General features: G+C 42.9%; 1 long non-coding RNA gene across 1 annotated transcript; it reads left to right on the top strand.

Moving 5' to 3' along the window:
• Window positions 1-402: 402 nt before the first annotated feature.
• Window positions 403-949, top strand: LOC116969730. Its single transcript, XR_004410909.1, has 2 exons — window positions 403-691; window positions 805-949. It is a non-coding gene; the product is annotated as an uncharacterized LOC116969730 (long non-coding RNA).
• Window positions 950-21,391: the final 20,442 nt, after the last annotated feature.

Raw genomic sequence — 21,391 nt, 5'->3', positions numbered from 1 at the left:
GATAGTTATATGGACGGGAAAGGAATGGAGGGTTATGGTCTGAGTGCAGGTAGATGGGACTACGGGAGAATACGTGTTCGGCATGGACTTGAAGGGCCGAGATGGCCTGTTTCCGTGCTGTAATTGGTATATGGTTATATGGATTTAAGAGAGATTTAGATAGAGCTCTCGGGGCTAGTGGAGTCAAGGGATATGGGGAGAAGGCAAGCACGGGTTATTGATAGGGGACAATCAGCCATGATCACAATGAATGGCGATGCTGGCTCGAAGGGCCGAATGGCCTCCTCCTGCACCTATTTTCTATGTTTCTATATTTCAATGAATGAAAAGCTTACCCCTCAGGCTCCTATTAAATCTTTCTCCCCTCACCTTAAAGCTATGTCCTCTGCATCTCAATTTTTTTAAAAAGTTCTTCACAGACTAAATGCTCAGATTATCTTTGTTCAGGAAATTCATGTTAGGCAAGATGACAATCTACGATTCTTCAAGTTTTTGAGAGGACAGCAGTTTAATTAAAATTCACAGGCTAAGGTGAAAGGAGTCTCTATTTTTATTGACTCCTCAATTCCGTTTTTTCACAATGAAACAATTTCTGATCCATATGGCAGATTTTTGGCGATTACCGGTGTTCTTTACAAGCAAAAAGTTGCTATGGTGAATGTCTACGCACCAAATATTAATCACCCTGAAGGTACACAAAAATGCTGGAGAAACTCATCGGGTGCAGCAGCATCTATGAAGCGAAGGAAATAGTTTTGGGACGAAACCCTTCTTCAGACCTTCTCCTTCATTGATCACCCTGAGTTTTTAAACAGTTAATTGCATCCTTTCCTAATTTAAATGAACACTTTTTAATAATGGGTGGAGATTTCAATTGCTGTCTGAATCCCTCGATTGACAGGTCTACATCTGATCATGTGCTTCCAAATAAATCAGCTAATTTTATTAATTCTTTTTTACTTGACTCTGGAATGTTGGAAGTTTGGAGATTCTTACACCCAAATGACAAAGAATTTTCTTGTTTCTCTCATGTATATCATAGTTATTCTAGGATTGATTATTTTATAATAGATTCTCGGCTAGTTCCATCGGTCACTGCATGTGAGTATGATGCAATTGCTATTTCTGATCACACACCATTGAAACTATCAATCTAACTACCTGATTCTAAGTTTAGTGCTAAACAATGGCGATTTAATGCTACTTTGCTTCAAGACAAACTTTATTAATTTTATGAAAGATCAGATTGCTTTTTACTTCTTGACAAACTCTACAGAAGAAATATCCAATGGTGTTGTCTGGGATGCTTTTAAGGCATATATTCGTGGACAAATTATTTCATAAGGGGGGTGGGGTGTCAAATGGGATAGTCGAGGATGGAGTTAAAGGGAAAGGGTTTCTTAAATGTGTGAACGGAGAGACAGAGGGGTGTAAAATGAGGGGAGAAGCAATAGGTAGCAAGGTGAAAAGTAAAAGTGGCAGGCAGACAAATCCAGGGCAAAAATCAAAAAGGGCCACTTTTCAACATAATTGTATAAGGGGTAAGAGTGTTGTAATTGAATTCCACTTCCTCCAAGCTAATATCCTTCCTTTCTATTGCGTTAATCTCCTCTCTAACCAGCTCCTCTCTAACAAATCTGAAGGCTTTGTGTCTCAATGCAAGGAGCAATCGTAATAAGGTGGATGTGTTGAATGTGCAGATAGCTATTAATGACTATGATATAGTTGGGATCATGGAGACATGGCTCCAGGATGACCAAGGCTGGGAGCTGAACATCCAGGGATATTCAATATTCAGGATGGATAGACAGGAAGGAAAAGGTGGTGGGGTAGCGTTGCTGGTTAGAGAGGAGATTAACGCAATAGAAAGGAAGGACATTAGCTTGGAGGAAGTGGAATCGATATGGATAGAGCTGCGAAACACTAAGGGGCAGAAAACGCTAGTGGGAGTTGTGTACAGGCCACCTAACAGTAATAGTGGAGTTGGGGATGGCATCAAACAAGAAATTAGAAATGCGTGCAACAAAGGTAAAACAATTATAATGGGTGACTTCAATCTACATATAGATTGGGTGAATGAAATTGGCAAGGGTGCTGAGGAAGAGGATTTCTTGGAATGTATGCGGGATAGTTTGCTAAACCAACATGTAGAGGAACCAATGAGAGAGCAGGCTATTCTAGACTGGGTATTGAGTAATGAGGAAGGGTTAGTTAGCAGTCTTGTTGTGCGTGGCCCCTTGGGCAAGAGTGACCATAATATGGTTGAGTTCTTCATTAGGATGGAGAGTGACATTGTTAATTCAGAAACAATGGTTCTGAACTTAAAGAAAGGTAACTTTGAGGGTATTAGGCGTGAATTGGCCAAGATAGACTGGCAATTGATTCTTAAAGGGTTGACGGTGGATTTGCAATGGAAGGCATTTAAAGACTGCATGGATGAACTACAACAATTGTTCATCCCAGTTTGGCAAAATAATAAATCAGGGAAGGTAGTGCATCCGTGGATAACAAGGGAAATCAGGGATAGTATCAAAACAAAAGATGAAGCATACAAATTAGCCAGTAAAAGCAGCCTACCAGATGACTGGGAGAAAATCAGAGTCCAGCAGAGGAGGACAAAGGGCTTAAATAGGAAAGGGAAAATAGATTATGAAAGAAAACTGGCAGAGAACATTAAAACTGACTGCAAACATTTTTATAGATATGTGAAGAGAAAAAGATTAGTTAAAACAAATGTAGGTCCCTTGCAGTCAGAAACAGGTGAATTGATCATGGGGAACAAAGACATGGCAGACCAATTGAATAACTACTTTGGTTCTGTCTTCACTAAGGAAGACGTAAAGAATTTCACTACACCTAAAGGTGTATGTGACCAAATAAAATTTGAACTTGAACTTGAACTTGATAAATAATCTGCCGGAAATAGCAAGGGACGGGGGTCAAATGAGATGGAGGAACTGAGTGAAATCCAGGCTAGCCGGGAAGTGGTGTTAGGTAAATTGAATGGATTAAAGGCCGATAAATCCCCAGGGCCAGATAGGCTGCATCCCAGAGTACTTAAGGAAGTAGCCCCAGAAATAGTGGATGCATTAGTGATATTTTTTCAAAACTCTTTAGATTCTGGAGTAGTTCCCGAGGATTGGAGGGTAGCTAATGTAACCTCACTCTTTAAAAAGGGAGGGAGAGAGAAAACGGGGAATTACAGACCAGTTGGTCTAACAATGGTAGTGGGGAAACTGCTAGAGTCAGTTATTAAAGATGGGATAGCAGCACATTTGGAAAGTGGTGAAATCATTGGGCAAAGTCAGCATGGATTTATGAAAGGTAAATCATGTCTGACATAGAAACATAGAAAATAGGAGCAGGAGTAGGCCATTCGGCCCTTCGAGCCTGCACCACCATTCAATATGATCATGGCTGATCATCCAACTCAGTATCCCATCCCTGCCTTCTCTCCATACCCCCTGATCACTTTAGCCACAAGGGCCACATCTAACTCCCTCTTAAATATAGCCAATGAACTGGCCTCAACTACCTTCTGTGGCAGAGAATTCCACAGATTCACCACTCTCTGTGTAAAAATCTTATAGAATTTTTCGAGGATGTAACTAGTAGAGTGGATAAGGGAGAACCAGTGGATGTGTTATATCTGGACTTTCAGAAGGCTTTCGACAAGATCCCACATAAGAGATGAGTTTACTTAAGACATACTAGTATACTTAGTATACTAGATACAAACTTACAGCACACGGTATTGGGGGTTCAGTATTGATGTGGAGAACTGGCTGGCAGACAGGAAGCAAAGAGTAGGAGTAAACGGGTCCTTTTCACAATGGCAGGCGGTGACTAGTGGGGTACCGCAAGGCTCAGTGCTGGGACCCCAGCTATTTACAATATATATTAATGATTTGGACGAGGGAATTGAATGCAACATCTCCAAGTTTGCGGATGACACGAAGCTGGGGGGCAGTGTTAGCTGTGAGGAGGATGCAAGGTGACTTGGATAGGCTGGGTGAGTGGGCAAATGCATGGCAGATGCAGTATAATGTGGATAAATGTGGTGGCAAAAACAGGAAAGTAGACTTTTATCTGAATGGTGGCCGATTAGGAAAAGGGGAGATGCAACGAGACCTGGGTGTCATGGTACACCAGTCATTGAAAGTAGGCATGCAGGTGCAGTAGGCAGTGAAGAAAGCGAATGGTATGTTAGCATTCATAGCAAAATGATTTGAGTATAGGAGCAGGGAGGTTCTACTGCAGTTGCACAGGGTCTTGGTGAGACCACACCTGGAGTATTGCGTACAGTTTTGGTCTCCTAATCTGAGAAAAGACATTCTTGCCATAGAGGGAGTACAGAGAAGGTTCACCAGACTGATTCCTGGGATGGCAGGACTTTCATATGAAGAAACACTGGATAGACTCGGGTTGGACAGGCTAGATGCAGGAAGATTGTTTCCGGTGTTGGGGAAGTCCAGAACAAGGGGTCACAGTTTAAGGATAAGGGGGAAATCTTTTTGGAATCCCCTCATTAGGTGGGCGGCGCGACTCACGTCGCAGCGGCCTCTGCAGTCCGTCTGTCTTTTTTAAATTTTTTGTCTCGTTTGAATGTAGTTTTTATTTTATTATTTAACTGGGTATGTGTGTGGGGGGCGGGGGGTGGGGAAACTTTTAAAATCTTTTCCCTGTAAGGAGAACACGACCTTTTCTCTGTCGGGTCTCTGTAGTCGTTGCGGCCTAGCATCGCGGAGCCTGCGGACTACTTACCATCGCGGAGCTGGCCGAGTTCCGAGCGGGAGGAGCTGTGGTGGCGCGCGGCTGTGACCCGACCCCGGAGATTCGGAGGCTCCAACCACAGATCTGGTGGACGGTGACACCGGGAGCCCTCGGGTCCCTGGTGGGAGACCACTTTTCGGGACCTCCGCAATGGCGACCTCTCCTGCCTGAGTTGCGGGGTTGAAAATTACCTGGAGCGGGGCCTTACATCATCGCCCGGCGCGGCTTTAAATGGCCGCGGGACTTGTTAGCGCCCGCCGGGGGCTCCAACACCAAGACCCGGAGCGTGGCCTTGCATCGCCCGGCGCAGCTTTAATTGCCGCGGGACTTATTTAACATCGCCCGCCGGAGGCTTTGACTCTGACATCGGGAGGAGAACGAGGAGTGCAGGGGAGAGATAAGACTTTGCCTTCCATCACAGCGAGGAGGAGATTCACTGTGATGGATGTTTGTGTAAATTGTGTTGTGTCTTGGTTCTTTTTCTTGTTTGTATGACTGCAGAAACCAAATTCCGTTTGAACCTCAATGAGGTTCAAATGACAACAAATAAATTGTATTGTATTGTATTGTATTTTAGGACCGAGATCAGAAAAACATTTTTCACACAGAGAGTGGTGAATCTCTGGAATTGTCTGCCACAGAAGATAGTTGAGGCCATTTAATTGGCTATATTTAAGAGGGGGTTAGATGTGGCCCTTGTGGCTAATGGGATCAGGGGGTATGGAGAGACGGCAGATACAGGATACTGAGTTGGATGATCAGCCATGATCATATTGAATGGCGGTGCAGGCTCGAAGGGCCGAATGGCCTACTCCTGCACCTATTTTCTATGTTTCTATGTCTATGTTTCTATACTCTGCGGGATTAAAAAAACAAACTCAAAAAGAAATACGTACATTGGCTGACGAGATTAAAGAAATTGATAAAAAAATATTCAAAAGCTCCTAGTTTAGAGCTCTATAAGAATAGAGTTGAACTTCAATTGAGATATGATTTGTTATTAGTATCACCGATTGAGAAGCAGCTACTCAAAACCAAAAGTCAATTTTATATACATCGCATAAAATCTGGTAAATTACTCGCTAATCAGTTGAGAGCAGTGAGGGCCAAGCGTCAGATTACTAAAGTGAGTAAACGGGATGGTACAGTAACTGTAAACCATGACGAAATTAATAAATCCTTTCAGGAATTCTATACCTCCCTATACCAATCAGAATGTCCTACTGATTCCAATATAATGCATGAGTTTTTTAAAGAAACTGAACTTACCAAATTTACCATATAATGAGTCTCTGTTGTTAGATGAACCCATCGTGGAAGAAGAAATACAGAAAGCAATTCTTTCAATGAATTCTGGTAAAGTTCCCGGTTTAGATGGGTTACAGTAGAATTTTAAAAGTATTTTTCAAATTTATTGTCTCCCTGGCTATGCCAGGTATTAAAAAAAATCTTAAGGGGTTCGACAGGCTAGATGCAGGAAGATTGTTCCCGATGTTGGGGAAGTCCAGGACAAGGGGTCACATCTTAAGGATAGAGGAGAAATCCTTTAGGACCGAGACGAGAAAAACTTTATTCACACAGAGAGTGGTGAATCTCTGGAACTCTACCACAGAAGGTAGTTGAGGCCAGTTCGTTGGCCATATTTAAGAGGGAGTTATATGTGGGCCTTGTGGCTAAAGGGATCAGGGGGTATGGAAAGAAGGCAGGTACAGGATACTGAGTTGGATGATCAGCCATGATCATATTGAATGGCGGTGCAGGCTCGAAGGGCCGAATGGCCTACTCCTGCACCTATTTTCTATGTTTCTATGTTTCTATGTAAAGAAGCCTTTTTAAGGAATAGTTTACCACAATCTTTTTATGAAGCTTCTATTTCTTTAATTCTTAAAAAAGATAAAGATCCTACTGAAGTGACATCATATAGACCTATATCAATGTTAAATGTAGATTTCAAAACTCTTTCCAAAATATTAGCTATGAGATTGGAAAATATTTTACCGCAAATTATCTCTGAAGATCAGACGGGTTTTATTAAAAATCGTTACTCATAGTTTAGCGTTAGGAGATTAATGAATATTGCATATACAGCATCAAATAAAATCCCAGAAGGTGTCATCTCACTCGATGCCGAGAAGGCGTTTGATAGAGTAGTATGGGAATACTTACTCAATACACTTGAAACATTTAAGATTGGTCCAAAATTTATCTCTTGGATCAAGCTGATATATCTCAGGCTTCTGTATTTACTAATAATCAGAGATCCCCTTTTTTCAGGCTCATTCGAGGTACTAGACAGGGCTGTCCTTTAAGTCCTTTACTGATTGATATTGCTTTGGAACCTTTAGCCACCGCTATTAGGGAATCCCCTAATATTTTTGGTATTGTCCGCGGGAATAAGACACATAAGCTATCTCTTTATGCAGATGATCTGTTATTATTTATTTCTAACCCTGAGAAATCTATTCCGGCAATAGTAGCATTACTCAATCAGTTTAGTAGCAGTACTTAATCAGGACGTACATGGTAAATGGTAGGGAATTGAAGAATGCAGGTGAACAGTGGAATCTGGGTTTCAACAACTAAGTTACAGAGATAGGTTGAATAAGTTAGGTCTTTATTCTCTGGAGCGCAGAAGGTTAAGGGGGGACTTGATAGAGGTCTTTAAAATGATGAGAGGGATAGACAGAGTTGATGTGATCAAGCTTTTCCCTTTGAGAATAGGGAAGATTCAAACAAGAGGACATGACTTCAGAATTAAGGGACAGAAGTTTAGAGGTAACATGAGGGGGAACTTCTTTACTCAGAGAGTGGTAGCAGTGTGGAATGAGCTTCCAGTGGAAGTGGTGGCGGCAGGTTCGTTGGTATCATTTAAAAATAAATTGGATAGGCATATGGATGAGAAGGGAATGGAGGGTTATGGTATGAGTGCAGGCAGGTGGGACTAAGGGAAATAAGTTGTTTGGCACGGACTTGTAGGGCCGAGATGGCCTGTTTCCGTGCTGTAATTGTTATATGGTTATATGGTTAACTGTGCACAGTTCCCTGAAAGTAGAATCTCATGTAGATAGGGTGGTAAAGAAAGCTTTTGGTGTGCTGGCCTTTATAAATCAGAGCATTGAGTATAGAAGTTGGGATGTAATGTTAAAATTGTACAAGGCATTGGTGAGGCCAATTCTGGAGTATGGTGTACAATTTTGGTTGCCTAATTATAGGAAGGATGTCAACAAAATAGAGAGAGTACAGAGGAGATTTACTAGAATGTTGCCTGGGTTTCAGCAACTAAGTTACAGAGAAAGGTTGAACAAGTTAGGGCTTTATTCTTTGGAGTGCAGAAGGTTAAAGGGGGACTTGATAGAGGTCTTTAAAATGATGAGAGGGATAGACAGAGTTGACGTGGATAAGCTTTTCCCACTGAGAGTAGGGAAGATTCAAACAAGGGGACATGACTTGAGAATTAAGGGACAGAAGTTTAGGGGTAACATGAGGGGGTACTTCTTTACTCAGAGAGTGGTGGCTGTGTGGAATGAGCTTCCAGGGAAGGTGGTGGAGGCAGGTTCGTTTTTATCATTTAAAAATAAATTGGATAGTTATATGGACGGGAAAAGAATGGAGGGTTATGGTCTGAGCGCAGGTATATGGGACTAGGGGAGAATACGTGTTCGGCACGGACTAGTAGGGTCGAGATGGCCTGTTTCCGTGCTGTAATTGTTATATGGTTATATGGTAGTAGTTTTTCTGGTTATAAACTAAACCTTAGTAAGAGTGAGCTTTTTCCAGTAAATCATTTTGTTTCGAGTTATGGACAGTTTCCATTTAGATTGACAACCGAAAGTTTTACTTATTTAGGCATTAAGATCACCAAGAAACACAAGGATTTATTTAAAGCTAATTTTATGCCTTTAATTGACCACATTAAACAACAGTTCACTAAATGGTCACCAATGTCCTTGACATTAATTGGCCGAATCAATGCTATTAAAATGTTTATTTTACCTACATTTCTGTATTTATTTCAGACGATACCAACTTTTATTGCCAAATCTTTTTTTGATATTATTGATTCCAAAATTTCTTCATATATATGGCAGAATAAAAATTCCAGACTAAGTAAAAAATACTTACGGAAATCAAAAAAAGATGGTGGTTTGGCACTGCCGAACCTTAGACTTTACAACTGGGCAGTCAATATTCATTATTTAACATTTTGGACAAAAGATTTAGAAGATACCCAATGCCCAGGATGGATAAACCTTGAACGTGATTCCTTACAAGGGCTATCATTGGCTTCTATTCTAGGGGCCTCGTTACCTTTTACAATTACGAGATTTAATAAATATATGACTAACCCAATAATAAGACATACGTTTCGAATATGGTTTCAATTTCGTAAGTTTTTTGGACTAAATGATTTTATCTTTTCGAGTCCTATCTTATCCAATTTTCTCTTCCAACCATCTAGTACTGATCAAGTCTTTTTGTTATGGAAAAGGAAGGGCTTTTCGTGATTTGTTTTTGGAGGGCTGTTTTATGTCTTTCGAACAACTCTCCAATAAATATAATTTACCTAACTCACACTTTTTTAGATATTTACAAATTAGACATTTTTTGAAGGCTACTCTACCCCTTTTTCCGCTACCACATCAAACCGAAAATTTGGAAAAATAATTACATTTGAACCCTAATCAGAAAGGATTAATAACGACTATTTATGAGTTGATTTTGAAATTACAAATAGATATATGTTTGATAAAATTAAGAATGACTGGGAAAGAGAACTCCAAATTTCTCCATCTATAGAGAAATGGGAGAGGATTCTTCAATTAGTCAATACCTCTTCAATGTGTGCAAGACACGCTCTGATATAATTCAAGGTGGTTCCCAGAGTTCATATGTCAAAAGATAAGTTAGCTAGTTTTTATGGTCATATAAATCCTACCTGTGACAGATGTAACTCTGAAGTGGCCTAACTGACCCATATGTTTTGGTCCTGCCCACTTTTGGAAAGATATTGGAAATACATTTTTGATATTATTTCTGTAGTCTTAGGTATTGATTTACAACCTCATCCTATTACTGAATGTAACATCATATCCTCATCCTAGTCCCACATAAGAGATTAGTATACAAACTTAAAGCACACGGTATTGGTGGTTCAGTATTGATGTGGATAGAGAACTGGCTGGCAGACAGGAAGCAAAGAGTAGGAGTAAACGGGTCCTTTTCAGAATGGCAGGCAGTGACTAGTGGGGTACCGCAAGGCTCAGTGCTGGGACCCCAGCTATTTACAATATATACTAGACTAAGTGGGACCCGTTGGGTCCCAGCATCACACAGGAGGGCTGGTCATCCAACGCAATATTCCACCTCTCCACCAATTCTAATATTGGTGGCCAGTTGGGGGGGGCTTTCTGTAGCGCTAGTATGGGTGTTATGGGCTGAATGGACTGGTTTCCAGAGGGCTAGTATGCAAATTGTGCGCCAAATGGATTCTTGGGCTGGCGTCTCAGTCAATCAAGCCTGTTGTGCTGGCAACTCACTCACTCACGGCTGGTGGGCTGGTAGTTGACTCACGGCTAATCCTTGAAATTATATTTCAAGCAGGGTATAAGGCCACCAAATTCAAGTGCAGTTTCTTACCACTTCTAGCAGGGTGCAAGGCCACCAAATTCAAGTGCAGTTTCATACCATTTGAAGTAGGGTGCAAAGCCACTAAAGACAGCAAGTCGTGAACTCTCCCTCCTCCATCTTGCAGAAACCGAGCCACACCACACCTTTCATGAAGTGATTGACAGGAGAGAGATTCTCAACATTTAAAAAAATACTGATAACACTTTTATTTTTCATTGATGGGAAGAATTCTCTGCATCTGCTCAGCGGAGGGGGACTGAGTAAGATGGCCAAAAATCACAGCCGCAAGTGGCAGCGTTTTATCTAAAATCAATATACAGTGCAAACAGGAAGTGCATTTACAGTAGTGCCTTTTAATTTCAAGCCAAAGCACCCAAGCCACCATTTGCAGTAAGTAGTGCCTTTCAACTTCAAAGCTCCCAAGCCACCATTTGCAGTCAGTGGTGCCTTTCAACTTCAAGCCAATGCACCCACGCCCCCATTTGCAGTAAGAAGTGCCTTTCAACTTTAAGCCACACCCAAGCCACCATTTACAGTAAGTGGTGTCTTTCAACTTCAAGCCACACCCAAGCCATCATTTGCAGTAAGTGGTGCCTTTCAACTTCAAGCCACACCCAAGCTACCATTTGCAGTAAGTGGTGTTTTTCAACTTCAAGCCACACCCAAGCCATCATTTGCAATAAGTAGTGCCTTTCAACTTCAAAGCTCCCAAGCCACACCCAAGCTACCATTTGCAGTAAGTGGTGTCTTTCAACTTCAAGCCACACCCAAGCCATCATTTGTAGTAAGTAGTGCCTTTCAACTTCAAAGCTCCCAAGCCACCATTTGCAGTAAGTGGTGTTTTTCAACTTCAAGCCACACCCAAGCTACCATTTGCAGTAAGTAGTGCCTTTCAACTTCAAGCCAAAGCAACTAAGCCACCATTTGCTGTAATAGTGCCTTTCAACTTCAAGCCAAAGCTCCCAAGCCACCATTTGCAGTAAGTAGTGCCTTTCAATTTCAAGACACACCCAAGCCAAGCCAACTAGGACGGGGTGGGGGGAGACTTTCTGGAGCGCTAGTATGAACCATTTTAGAACCAATAGACATTTTTTTTGCAAGCTTTAGAACCAATAGACTTTTTTTGCAAGCTTTAGAACCAATAGACATTTTTTTGCAAGCTTTAGAACCAATAGAGACACTTTTTGCAAGCTTTAGAACCAATAGAGACACTTTTTGCAAGCTTTAGAACCAATAGAGACACTTTTTGCAAGCTTTAGAAACGGGAATAGTGCTGGAGGATTGGCGTACTGCGCATGTTGTTCCATTGTTTAAAAAGGGGTCTAAGAGTAAACCTAGCAATTATAGACCTGTTAGTTTGACGTCAGTGGTGGGCAAATTAATGGAAAGAATACTTAGAGATAATATATATAAGCATCTGGATAAACAGGGTCTGATTAGGAACAGTCAACATGGATTTGTGCCTGGAAGGTCATGTTTAACTATTCTTCTTGAATTTTTTGAAGATGTTACTCGGGAAATTGATGAGGGTAAAGCAGTGGATGTTGTGTATATGGACTTCAGTAAGGCCTTTGACAAGGTTCCTCATGGAAGGTTGGTTAAGAAGGTTCAATGGTTGGGTATTAATGGTGGAGTAGCAAGATGGATTCAACAGTGGCTGAATGGGAGATGCCAGAGAGTAATGGTGAATGGTTGTTTGTCAGGTTGGAGGCCAGTGACGAGTGGGGTGCCACAGGGATCTGTGTTGGGTCCACTGTTGTTTGTCATGTACATCAATGATCTGGACGATGGTGTGGTAAATTGGATTAGTAAGTATGCAGATGATACTAAGATAGGTGGGGTTGCGGGTAATGAAGTAGAGTTTCAAAGTCTACAGAGAGATTTATGCCAGTTGGAAGAGTGGGCTGAAAGATGGCAGATGGAGTTTAATGCTGATAAGTGTGAGGTGCTACATCTTGGCAGGACAAATCAAAATAGGACGTAAATGGTAGGGAATTGAAGAATGTAGGTGAACAGAGGGATCTGGGAATAACTGTGCACAGTTCCCTGAAAGTGGAATCTCATGTAGATAGGGTGGTAAAGAAAGCTTTTGGTGTGCTGGCCTTTATAAATCAGAGCATTGAGTATAGAAGTTGGGATGTAATGTTAAAATTGTACAAGGCATTGGTGAGGCCAATTCTGGAGTATGGTGTACAATTTTGGTCGCCTAATTATAGGAAGGATGTCAACAAAATAGAGAGAGTACAGAGGAGATTTACTAGAATGTTGCCTGGGTTTCAGCAACTAAGTTACAGAGAAAGGTTGAACAAGTTAGGGCTTTATTCTTTGGAGCGCAGAAGGTTAAGGGGGGACTTGATAGAGGTTTTTAAATGATGAGAGGGATAGACAGAGTTGACGTGGAAAAGCTTTTCCCACTGAGAGTAGGGAAGATTCAAACAAGGGGACATGACTTGAGAATTAAGGGACTGAAGTTTAGGGGTAACATGAGGGGGAACTTCTTTACTCAGAGAGTGGTAGCTGTGTTGAATGAGCTTCCAGTGAAGGTGGTGGAGGCAGGTTCGTTTTTATCATTTAAAAATAAATTGGATAGTTATATGGATGGGAAAGGAATGGAGGGTTATGGTCTGAGTGCAGGTATATGGGACTAGGGGAGATTATGTGTTCGGCACAGACTAGATGGGTCGAGATGGCCTGTTTCCGTGCTGTAATTGTTATATGGTTATACGGTTATATGGTTTAGAACCAATAGAGAAACTTTTTGCAAGCTTTAGAACCAATAGTCATTTTTTTTGCAAGCTTTAGAACCAATAGAGACACTTTTTACAAGCTTTAGAACCAATGGACATTTTTTTTTGCAAGCTTTAGAACCAATGGACATTTTTTTGCAAGCTTTAGAACCAATGGACATTTTTTTGCAAGCTTTAGAACCAATGGACATTTTTTTGCAAGCTTTAGAACCAATGGACATTTTTTTTGCAAGCTTTAGTACCAATGGAAATTTTTTTTTTGCAAGCTTTAGAACCAATGGACATTTTTTTTGCAAGCTTTAGAACCAATGGACATGTTTTGCAAGCTTTAGAACCAATGGACATTTTTTGGCAAGCATTAGAACCAATAGACATTTTTTTGCAAGCTTTAGAACCAATAGACATATTTTTTGCAAGCTTTAGAACCAATAGACATTTTTTGCAAGCATTTTAGAACCAATAGACATTTTTTTGCAAGCTTTAGAACCAATAGACATTTTTTTGCAAGCTTTAGAACGAATAGACATTTTTTGCAAGCTTTAGAACCAATAGAGACATTTTTGCAAGCTTTAGGACCAATAGACACATTCTGCAAGCATTTTAGAACCACTAAGGGCACTTACATTTGAGTAGACATGTGTTCAGTGTTTTTCACAGCTCAGAGAAACGTGACCCTCTGCCTTCCTCCAGCTTGCAGACACTGATTGAGGCACACCACTTCCTGGTTTTATAGTCCCTCCCCCCTGCCGCCAGCGGGGGCAGCAGAGAGAATGGCGAATTTTGTAAAAACATTAATATATCTGTCATTTTTAATCGACGGGAAAAATCCTCGGCACACAAGCGGCGGAGGGGGGCCCTGAGCAAGGTGGCCAAAAATGACGGCCGTAGGTGTCGGCGTTCTCTCGGAAACCGCAGCACAGATTGCCAAAACCGATCAAGAACAGAGTTTTAGTAATATAGATTAATGATTTGGACGAGGAAATTGAATGCAACATCTCCAAGTTTGCAGATGACACGAAGCTGGGGGGCAGTGTTAGCTGTGAGGAGGATGCTAGGAGGCTGCAAGGTGACTTGGATAGGCTGGGTGAGTGGGCAAATGCATGCCAGATGCAGTATAATGTGGATAAATGTGATGTTATCCACGGTGGCAAAAACAGGAAAGTAGATTATTATCTGAATGGTGGCCGATTAGGAAAGGGGAGATGCAACGAAACCTGGGTGTCATGGTACACCAGTCATTAAAAGTAGACATGCAGGTGCAGCAAGCAGTGAAGAAAGCGAATGGTATGTTAGCATTCATAGCTAAAGGATTTGAGTATAGGAGCAGGGAGGTTCTACTGCAGTTGTACAGGGTCTTGGTGAGACCACACCTGGAGTATTGCATACAATTTTGGTCTCCTAATCTGAGGAAAGACATTCTTGCCATAGAGGGAGTACAGAGAAAGTTCACCAGACTGATTCCTGGGATGTCAGGACTTTCATATGAAGAAGGACTGGATAGACTCGGCTTGTACTCGCTGCAATTTAGAAGATTGAGATTGGATCTTATAGAAACTTACAAAATTCTTAAGGGGTTGGACAGGCTAGATGCAGGAAGATTGTTCCCGATGTTGGGGAAGTCCAGAACAAGGGGTCACAGTTAAAGGATAAGGGGGAAATCTTTTAGGACCGAGATGAGAAAAACATTTTTCACACAGAGCGGTGAATCTCTGGAATTCCACATACACAACGTCTACAGCTCTGCCCTCAATCAGACTCGTGAGACACGACCTCCCACGTACACATCTATGCTGACTTTCCCTAACCAGCCCTTTTTCATCCAAGTGCATGTATCTCCTGTCCCTCAGATTAGTCTCCAGTAACTTTCCAACTACAGATGTTAAGCTCACCGGCCTATAGTTCCCAGCATTTTCCCTGCAGCCCTTCTCGAGTAGAGGCACAACATTTGCCACCCTCCAGTCTTCCAGCATCTCTCCTGTATTTAACGATGACTCATAAATCTCCATGAGGATTCCTGCAATCTCCTCTCTAGCTTCCCATAGTGTCCTCGGATATATCTGATATGTACCTGCACTCCCAGATGCCTCAGGTCGACCTACCTGTGATGCCACTTTCAAGGAACTATGTACATGTTCTTCTAGTTCTCTCTCTGGTCTACAACACTCCCCAGGACCCTGCTATTCACTGTGAAGGTCCTGCCTTGATTAGACATCCCAAACAGCAACATGTCGCACTTACTGCATCAGCCTTTCCTCTGCCCAGTTGCCCAACTGGAGATCCCGCTAGAGTCATACAGCATGGAAACAGACCCGCCAACCCAGAGATAGGTCTGTCAAAGCTGGGCCGAAGGGCCTGTTGCTGTGCTGTGTGATTTTACAAACTGACGAATTGAAATTCAAAGTATGACAAGGCATGGAACTAATTCTCCAACAGGCAGGAACGGGATACTGATTGTTGATGATCTGCCGTGATCACATTGAATGGCGGTGCTGGCTCGAAGGGCCGAATGGCCTACTCCTACACCTATTGGCTATTGTCTATCTAAAGACCTTTCCTGCAGAAAGTCTGAACAAGGTTTCTCATGACCTCACAAGATAACTTTCGTACCAGCTCACTTCCCTTCTGTGATATTTTTAGAGGTTTCTTCCTTCTTTTGTTGCTGTCTTTGAGTTCCTCTGTTCTTTTTCTATCACTTCCTCTTTGAACGTAACAGGAAGTGCCTGAGTAAATTGTGGGGCTTGAAGATAAGGGAGAGTAAACCGTTAATAAGATCATGTCAGAGGAGCAGAATTAGCTAGTTGGCCCATCATTCCCGATGTTGGGGGAAGTCCAGATCAAGGGGTCACAGTTTAAGGATAAGGGGGAAGTCTTTTAGGGCCGAGATGAGGAAATCATTTTTTACAGAGTGGTGAATCTGTGGAATTCTCTGCCACAAAAGTTGAGGCCAGTTCATTGGCTATATTTAAGAGGGAGTTAGATGTGGCCCTTGTGGCTAAGGGGATCAGAGGGTATGGAGAGAAGGCAGGTACAGGATACTGAGTTGGATGATCAGCCATGATCATATTGAATGGTGGTGCTGGCTCGAAGGGCTGAATGGCCTCCTCCTGCACCTATTTTCTATGTTTCTATGTTCTTTTGTTGCCGTCTTTCAGTTCCTCTTTGTTCTTTTTTTATCACTTCTTCTTTGAACGTAACAGGAAGTGCCTGGGTAAAGTGTGGGGCTTGAAGATAAGGGAGAGTAAACTGCTAATAAGATCGTAAGTCAGAGGAGCAGAATTAGCTAGTTGGCCCATCAAGTCTACTCCACCATTCGATCGTGGCTGATCTATCTTTCCCTCTCAACCACATTCTCCTGCCTTCTCCCCGTAACCTTTGACATTCTCTTACTATTCAACAAACTGTCAATCTCTGCTTTAAAAATGTCCAATGACTTGGCCTCCACCACTGTCGGTGGCAATATATTCCACACATTCACCTCCCTCTGGCTGAAGAAATTCCGCCTTGTCTGCATTCTGAATGGACGTCCTTTAATTCTGACACTCTGCCCTCTGGTCCTAGATTCACCCATTAGAGTCATAGCATAGAAACAGGTCCTTCAGCCTAACATGCCCACATCAACCAACATGCCCCATCTACACCACAAGTTGCATTTGGCCCATATCCCTCTAGACATATCCTATCCATGTACCTGTCCAAATCTTTCTTAAACATTGTGATAGTACCTGCCTCACCTATCTCCTCTGGCAGCACGTTCCATACACCCACCATCCTTTGTGTAAAAAAACTGTCCCTCATATTCCTATTAAATCTGTCCTCTCTCATCTTAAACCTCTGGTTCTTGATTCCTCTACCCTGGGTAAAACTGTGCATTTCCCTTATCCACTCCTCTTACGATTTTAAACACCTCTAGAATATCACCACAGCCACCTGTGCTCCAAGGAATAGAGTCTCAGCCTGCTCAACTTCTCCCTGCAGCTCAGGCCCTCGAGTCCTGGCAACATCCTTTTAAATCTTCTCCTCACCCTTCCTGAACTCCAGTGAGTCCAGGGCCTGAGCCATCAAATGGTCCTGATATATTAACCCATTCATCCCAGGAATCATTCTAGTCATCCTCCTCTGGAACCCTCTCCAATGCCAGCATGTCTCTCCTCAGATATGGTGCCCAAAATTGCTCACAATACAACAAATGCTCATAGAGCCTTGGCATTACATCCCTTCTTTTATATTCTAGTCCTTTCAAACTGAATGCATTTGTCTTCCTTACTACTGGTTCAACTTGCAGATAAACCTTTTGTGAAATCCTGCACCAGCATTCCCGAGTCCGCCTGCATCTCCCATTTCTGAATTCACCCCATTTGGAAAATAGTCGACACCTTTATTCCACATGGCTCCACACTTTTCTCGGCTGTATTCCATCTGCCAATTCTTTACCCACTCTCCCAATCTGCCCAAGTCCTTGTGGAGAGTCGCTACAGTTTCTCTGGAACATCAGATGATGAGGGGAGACCTGCTCGATGCATGTCAAATTATCAAAGGCAAATCTATGCTTGGATTAGTCAAGGACATAAAGTCAAACAGCATGGGAACAGGCCCTTTGGCCCAACCTGCACACACAGTCCAACGTGCTCCATCTACACTAGTCCCACTTGCCTGTGTTGAACCCTATACCTCTAAACCTCTCCTATCCTTGTATCTGTCCTAATGGCTTTTAAATGTTGTGACAGTACCTGCCTCAACGAACTCCTCCAGCAGCTCGTTCCCTATACATTTATGTACAAATGTTGCCCCTCCAGTTCCCATTAAATCTTTCCCCCTCACCATAAACCTACAACCTCTGATTCTCAATTCCCTTCCACTGGGTAAATCCTGCACTCCACAAAATAAAGTCCTAGCCTCCCTAATCTCTGCCTGTAGTTCAGGTCCTCAAGTCCTGGCAACATTCTTGTAAATCTTCTCTGCACCCTTTCCAGCTTAACAACATTTTTCCTATAACACGGTGACCAAACTGAACATAAAACTTAAATTGTGGCCTCACCAACATCTACAACAACTGAAACATGACATGCCAACTTCTATACTCAATACCCAGATAGATGAAAGTACTTTCCGGGAACGAGGTACCAGCACTCTAGATCCCTCTGATCTACAAACACTGAGCTACAAGGAGAGATTGGACACACCTGGACTGTTTACGCTGCAGCTTCAAAGGTTGAAGAGAGACCTGATAAAATTATATAAAATGATGTGAGGCACAGATAAACTGTGAGCAATATTATGCCCCCAGGGTGGAAATGTCAAAGGCGAGAGGGCATAGCTTTACGTTGAGAGGGGCAAAGTTTAAAGCAATCCTGACATTATAATCAAACCTGCCGACAAGGGAGGTGCCGCTGTAGTCTGGCCTGAGGCCACGCGATGACTGACACCTCCTCCTACTGATCCTTGGACCATGATCCTACACCCGAGTACCAGGCCTTTGTCTCAAACACCATTACTGATTTCATCACTTCTGGCTGTCGGCCTTCCACAGCCTCCAACCTTATCGTTCCCAGCCCCGCACAGCCCGGTTTTACCTTCTCCCCAAAATCCACAAACACAATTACCCTTGCAGACCCACTGTTTCTGTCCCACGGAAATGAATTCCACGTACCTCGACTCCATCCTATCTGCCCTGGCCCATTCTCACCCGACCTATGTCCAAGATACCTGACAGGCCCTTCGTCTCTTTAATGACTTCCCCTATCCGGGCCCCCACTCCCTCATCTTTACTATGGATGTGTCTCCTTATTGCATTGTGACTTCCTGACTCTTGTACTCAGTGCCCTGTCCAATGAAGGCAAACATATAATTCGCCTTCTTTACTACTCTATCTACGTGTTGCCGTTCTCACAGTTATGGGCCCCAAGAACCCTCTGTAGATCAATGCTGTTAAACGTTTGTCATTAACTGTACATTCGACCCCTTTAAATACAAAACCTCACATTTGCTGGGATTCAACTGCATCTGCCATTTCTGTAGCTGATCTATATCACGCTGTTTGCTTTGACAGACTTCCTCACAATTGTGATCCCAGCAATCTTCATGTCATCTGGAAACTTACTAATCAACCCATCTACGTTTACGTCCAAGTCATTTATATACTTATACTTTTATTCTAAAGAAGGGTCTTGACCCGAAACATCATGCATCCCTTCTCTCCAGAGATGTTGCTTGTCCCGCTGTTACATTTTGAGTCTATCTTCAGTGTAAACCAGCATCTGCTGTTCCTTTCTCCTCATTTATATATACATCACTAACAGCAGAGGACCAAGCACAGATCCCCGCATAACTCCATTGGTCACAGACTTCCAGCCCAAATATTGTCTTTCCACCACAACCCTGTCTTATATAACCATATAACAATTACAACACGGAAACAGGCCATCTCGGCCCTAGAAGTCGGTGCCGAACAATTATTTTCCCCTAGTCCCATCTACCTGCACTCAGACCATAACCCTCCATTCCTTTCCCATCCATATACCTATCCAATTTATTTTAAAATAAAATCGAGCCTGCCTCCACCACTTCTGCTGGAAGCTCATTCCACACAGCTACCACTCTCTGAGTAAAGAAGTTCCCCCTCATGTTACCCCTAAACTTCTGTCCCTTAATTCTGAAGTCATGTCCTCTTGTTTGATTCTTTCCTACTCTCAATGGGAAAAGCTTGTCCACGTCAACTCTGTCTATCCCTCTCATCATTTTAAAGACCTCTATTAAGTGTCCCCTTAACCTTCTGCGCTCCAGAGAATAAAGGCCTAACTTATTCAACCTTTCTCTGTAACTTAGTTGCTGAAACCCAGGCAACATTCTAGTAAATCTCCTCTGTACTCTCTCAATTTTGTTGACATCCTTCCTATAATTGGGCGACCAAAATTGTACACCATACTCCAGATTTGGTCTCACCAATGCCTTGTACAATTTTAACATTACATCCCAACTTCTATACTCAAATCTTGTGTCAGTGAGTCAGTTCCAAATCCATACGAGCGAGCAACAGATCCCCTGCAGCCAGTGGCAGGAGTGTTGGTGAGGGCACGTTGCAGTGAATTTCACAGCGTGTATATGTGTGAGAGTGCGTACATACATGCGGATGGAGCTTCGTGCTGTGTGTGTGTGCGTGACCCTAGGGAGGTGCGTGTGTGTGCACGTGTGCATGCGTGCTTGTGCGTGTGCATGTGTGTGCGTATGTGCATGTGTGTACATGTATGTGCGCCTGGGTGCATGTTTGTGTGCATAGGCATGTGCGCGTTTCGTGTGCATGCATGTGTGCATGTGCATAAGTATGTGTGCATTTCGTGTGCACATGTGTGTGCATGCATGCGTGAGCGTGAGACCCCGGGCAGATTGATTTTCAAACGTGACGGTGCGGTAACTTACCACAGCCCTATTTTCACCAGTTGTCAATGAAAGGCCAATGTTATTCGTCCCCGGAATTTCTGTTTGGAAGCAGAAAGCAAGAAACACAGCAACTAAATGACAATGGAACAAAAGTGTTTAAGAAGGAACTGCAGATGCTGGAAAATCAAAGGTAGACAAAAATGCTGGAGAAACTCAGCGGAGAGGCAGCATCTATGGAGCGAAGGAAATACGCGACACTTCGGGTCGAGGCTCTTCTTCAGATTGATGTGAGGGTGGGGGGAGGGGGGCGGGACGAAGAAAGGAAGAGGCGGAGACAGTGGGCTGAGGGAGAGCTGGGAAGGGGAGGAGAAAGCAGGGACTACCTGAAATTGGAGGTCAATGTTCATACTGCCCAAGCGAAATATGAGGTGCTGCTCCTCCAATTTACGGTGGTCCTCACTCTGGCCATGGAGGAGGCCCAGGACAGAAAGGTCGGATTCGGAATGGGAGGGGGAGTTGAGGTGCTGAGCCACCGGCAGATCAGGTTGGTTATTGCGAACCGAGCGGAGGTGTTGGGCGAAGTACAAAAGTAATCATTTGTAAACCAACAGCTAACGTGTTTGGGAAAGACCTACAGATGCTGGTTTCAATTGAAGATAGACACAAAATGCTGGAGTAACTCAGCGCAATAGCCAGCATCTCTAGAATTAAGGAATGCATGTTGGCACGAACTAGATTGCCAGGGGAGTGGGATCTTGTACAGTGAGAGGCTAGAGGTTGATATGGAGGCTGTTGGGGTTAGTGGACAGAATAGGCAGGTGCAAGGCGGAGAGCAAGGAAGGAGGTTGGTTTAAACTGCACGTATTTGA

This window comes from Amblyraja radiata, unplaced genomic scaffold, assembly GCF_010909765.2.
Source record: "Amblyraja radiata isolate CabotCenter1 unplaced genomic scaffold, sAmbRad1.1.pri scaffold_1075_ctg1, whole genome shotgun sequence".
Lineage (NCBI taxonomy): Eukaryota > Metazoa > Chordata > Chondrichthyes > Rajiformes > Rajidae > Amblyraja > Amblyraja radiata.
This window is presented reverse-complemented; position numbering and strand designations above follow the sequence as displayed.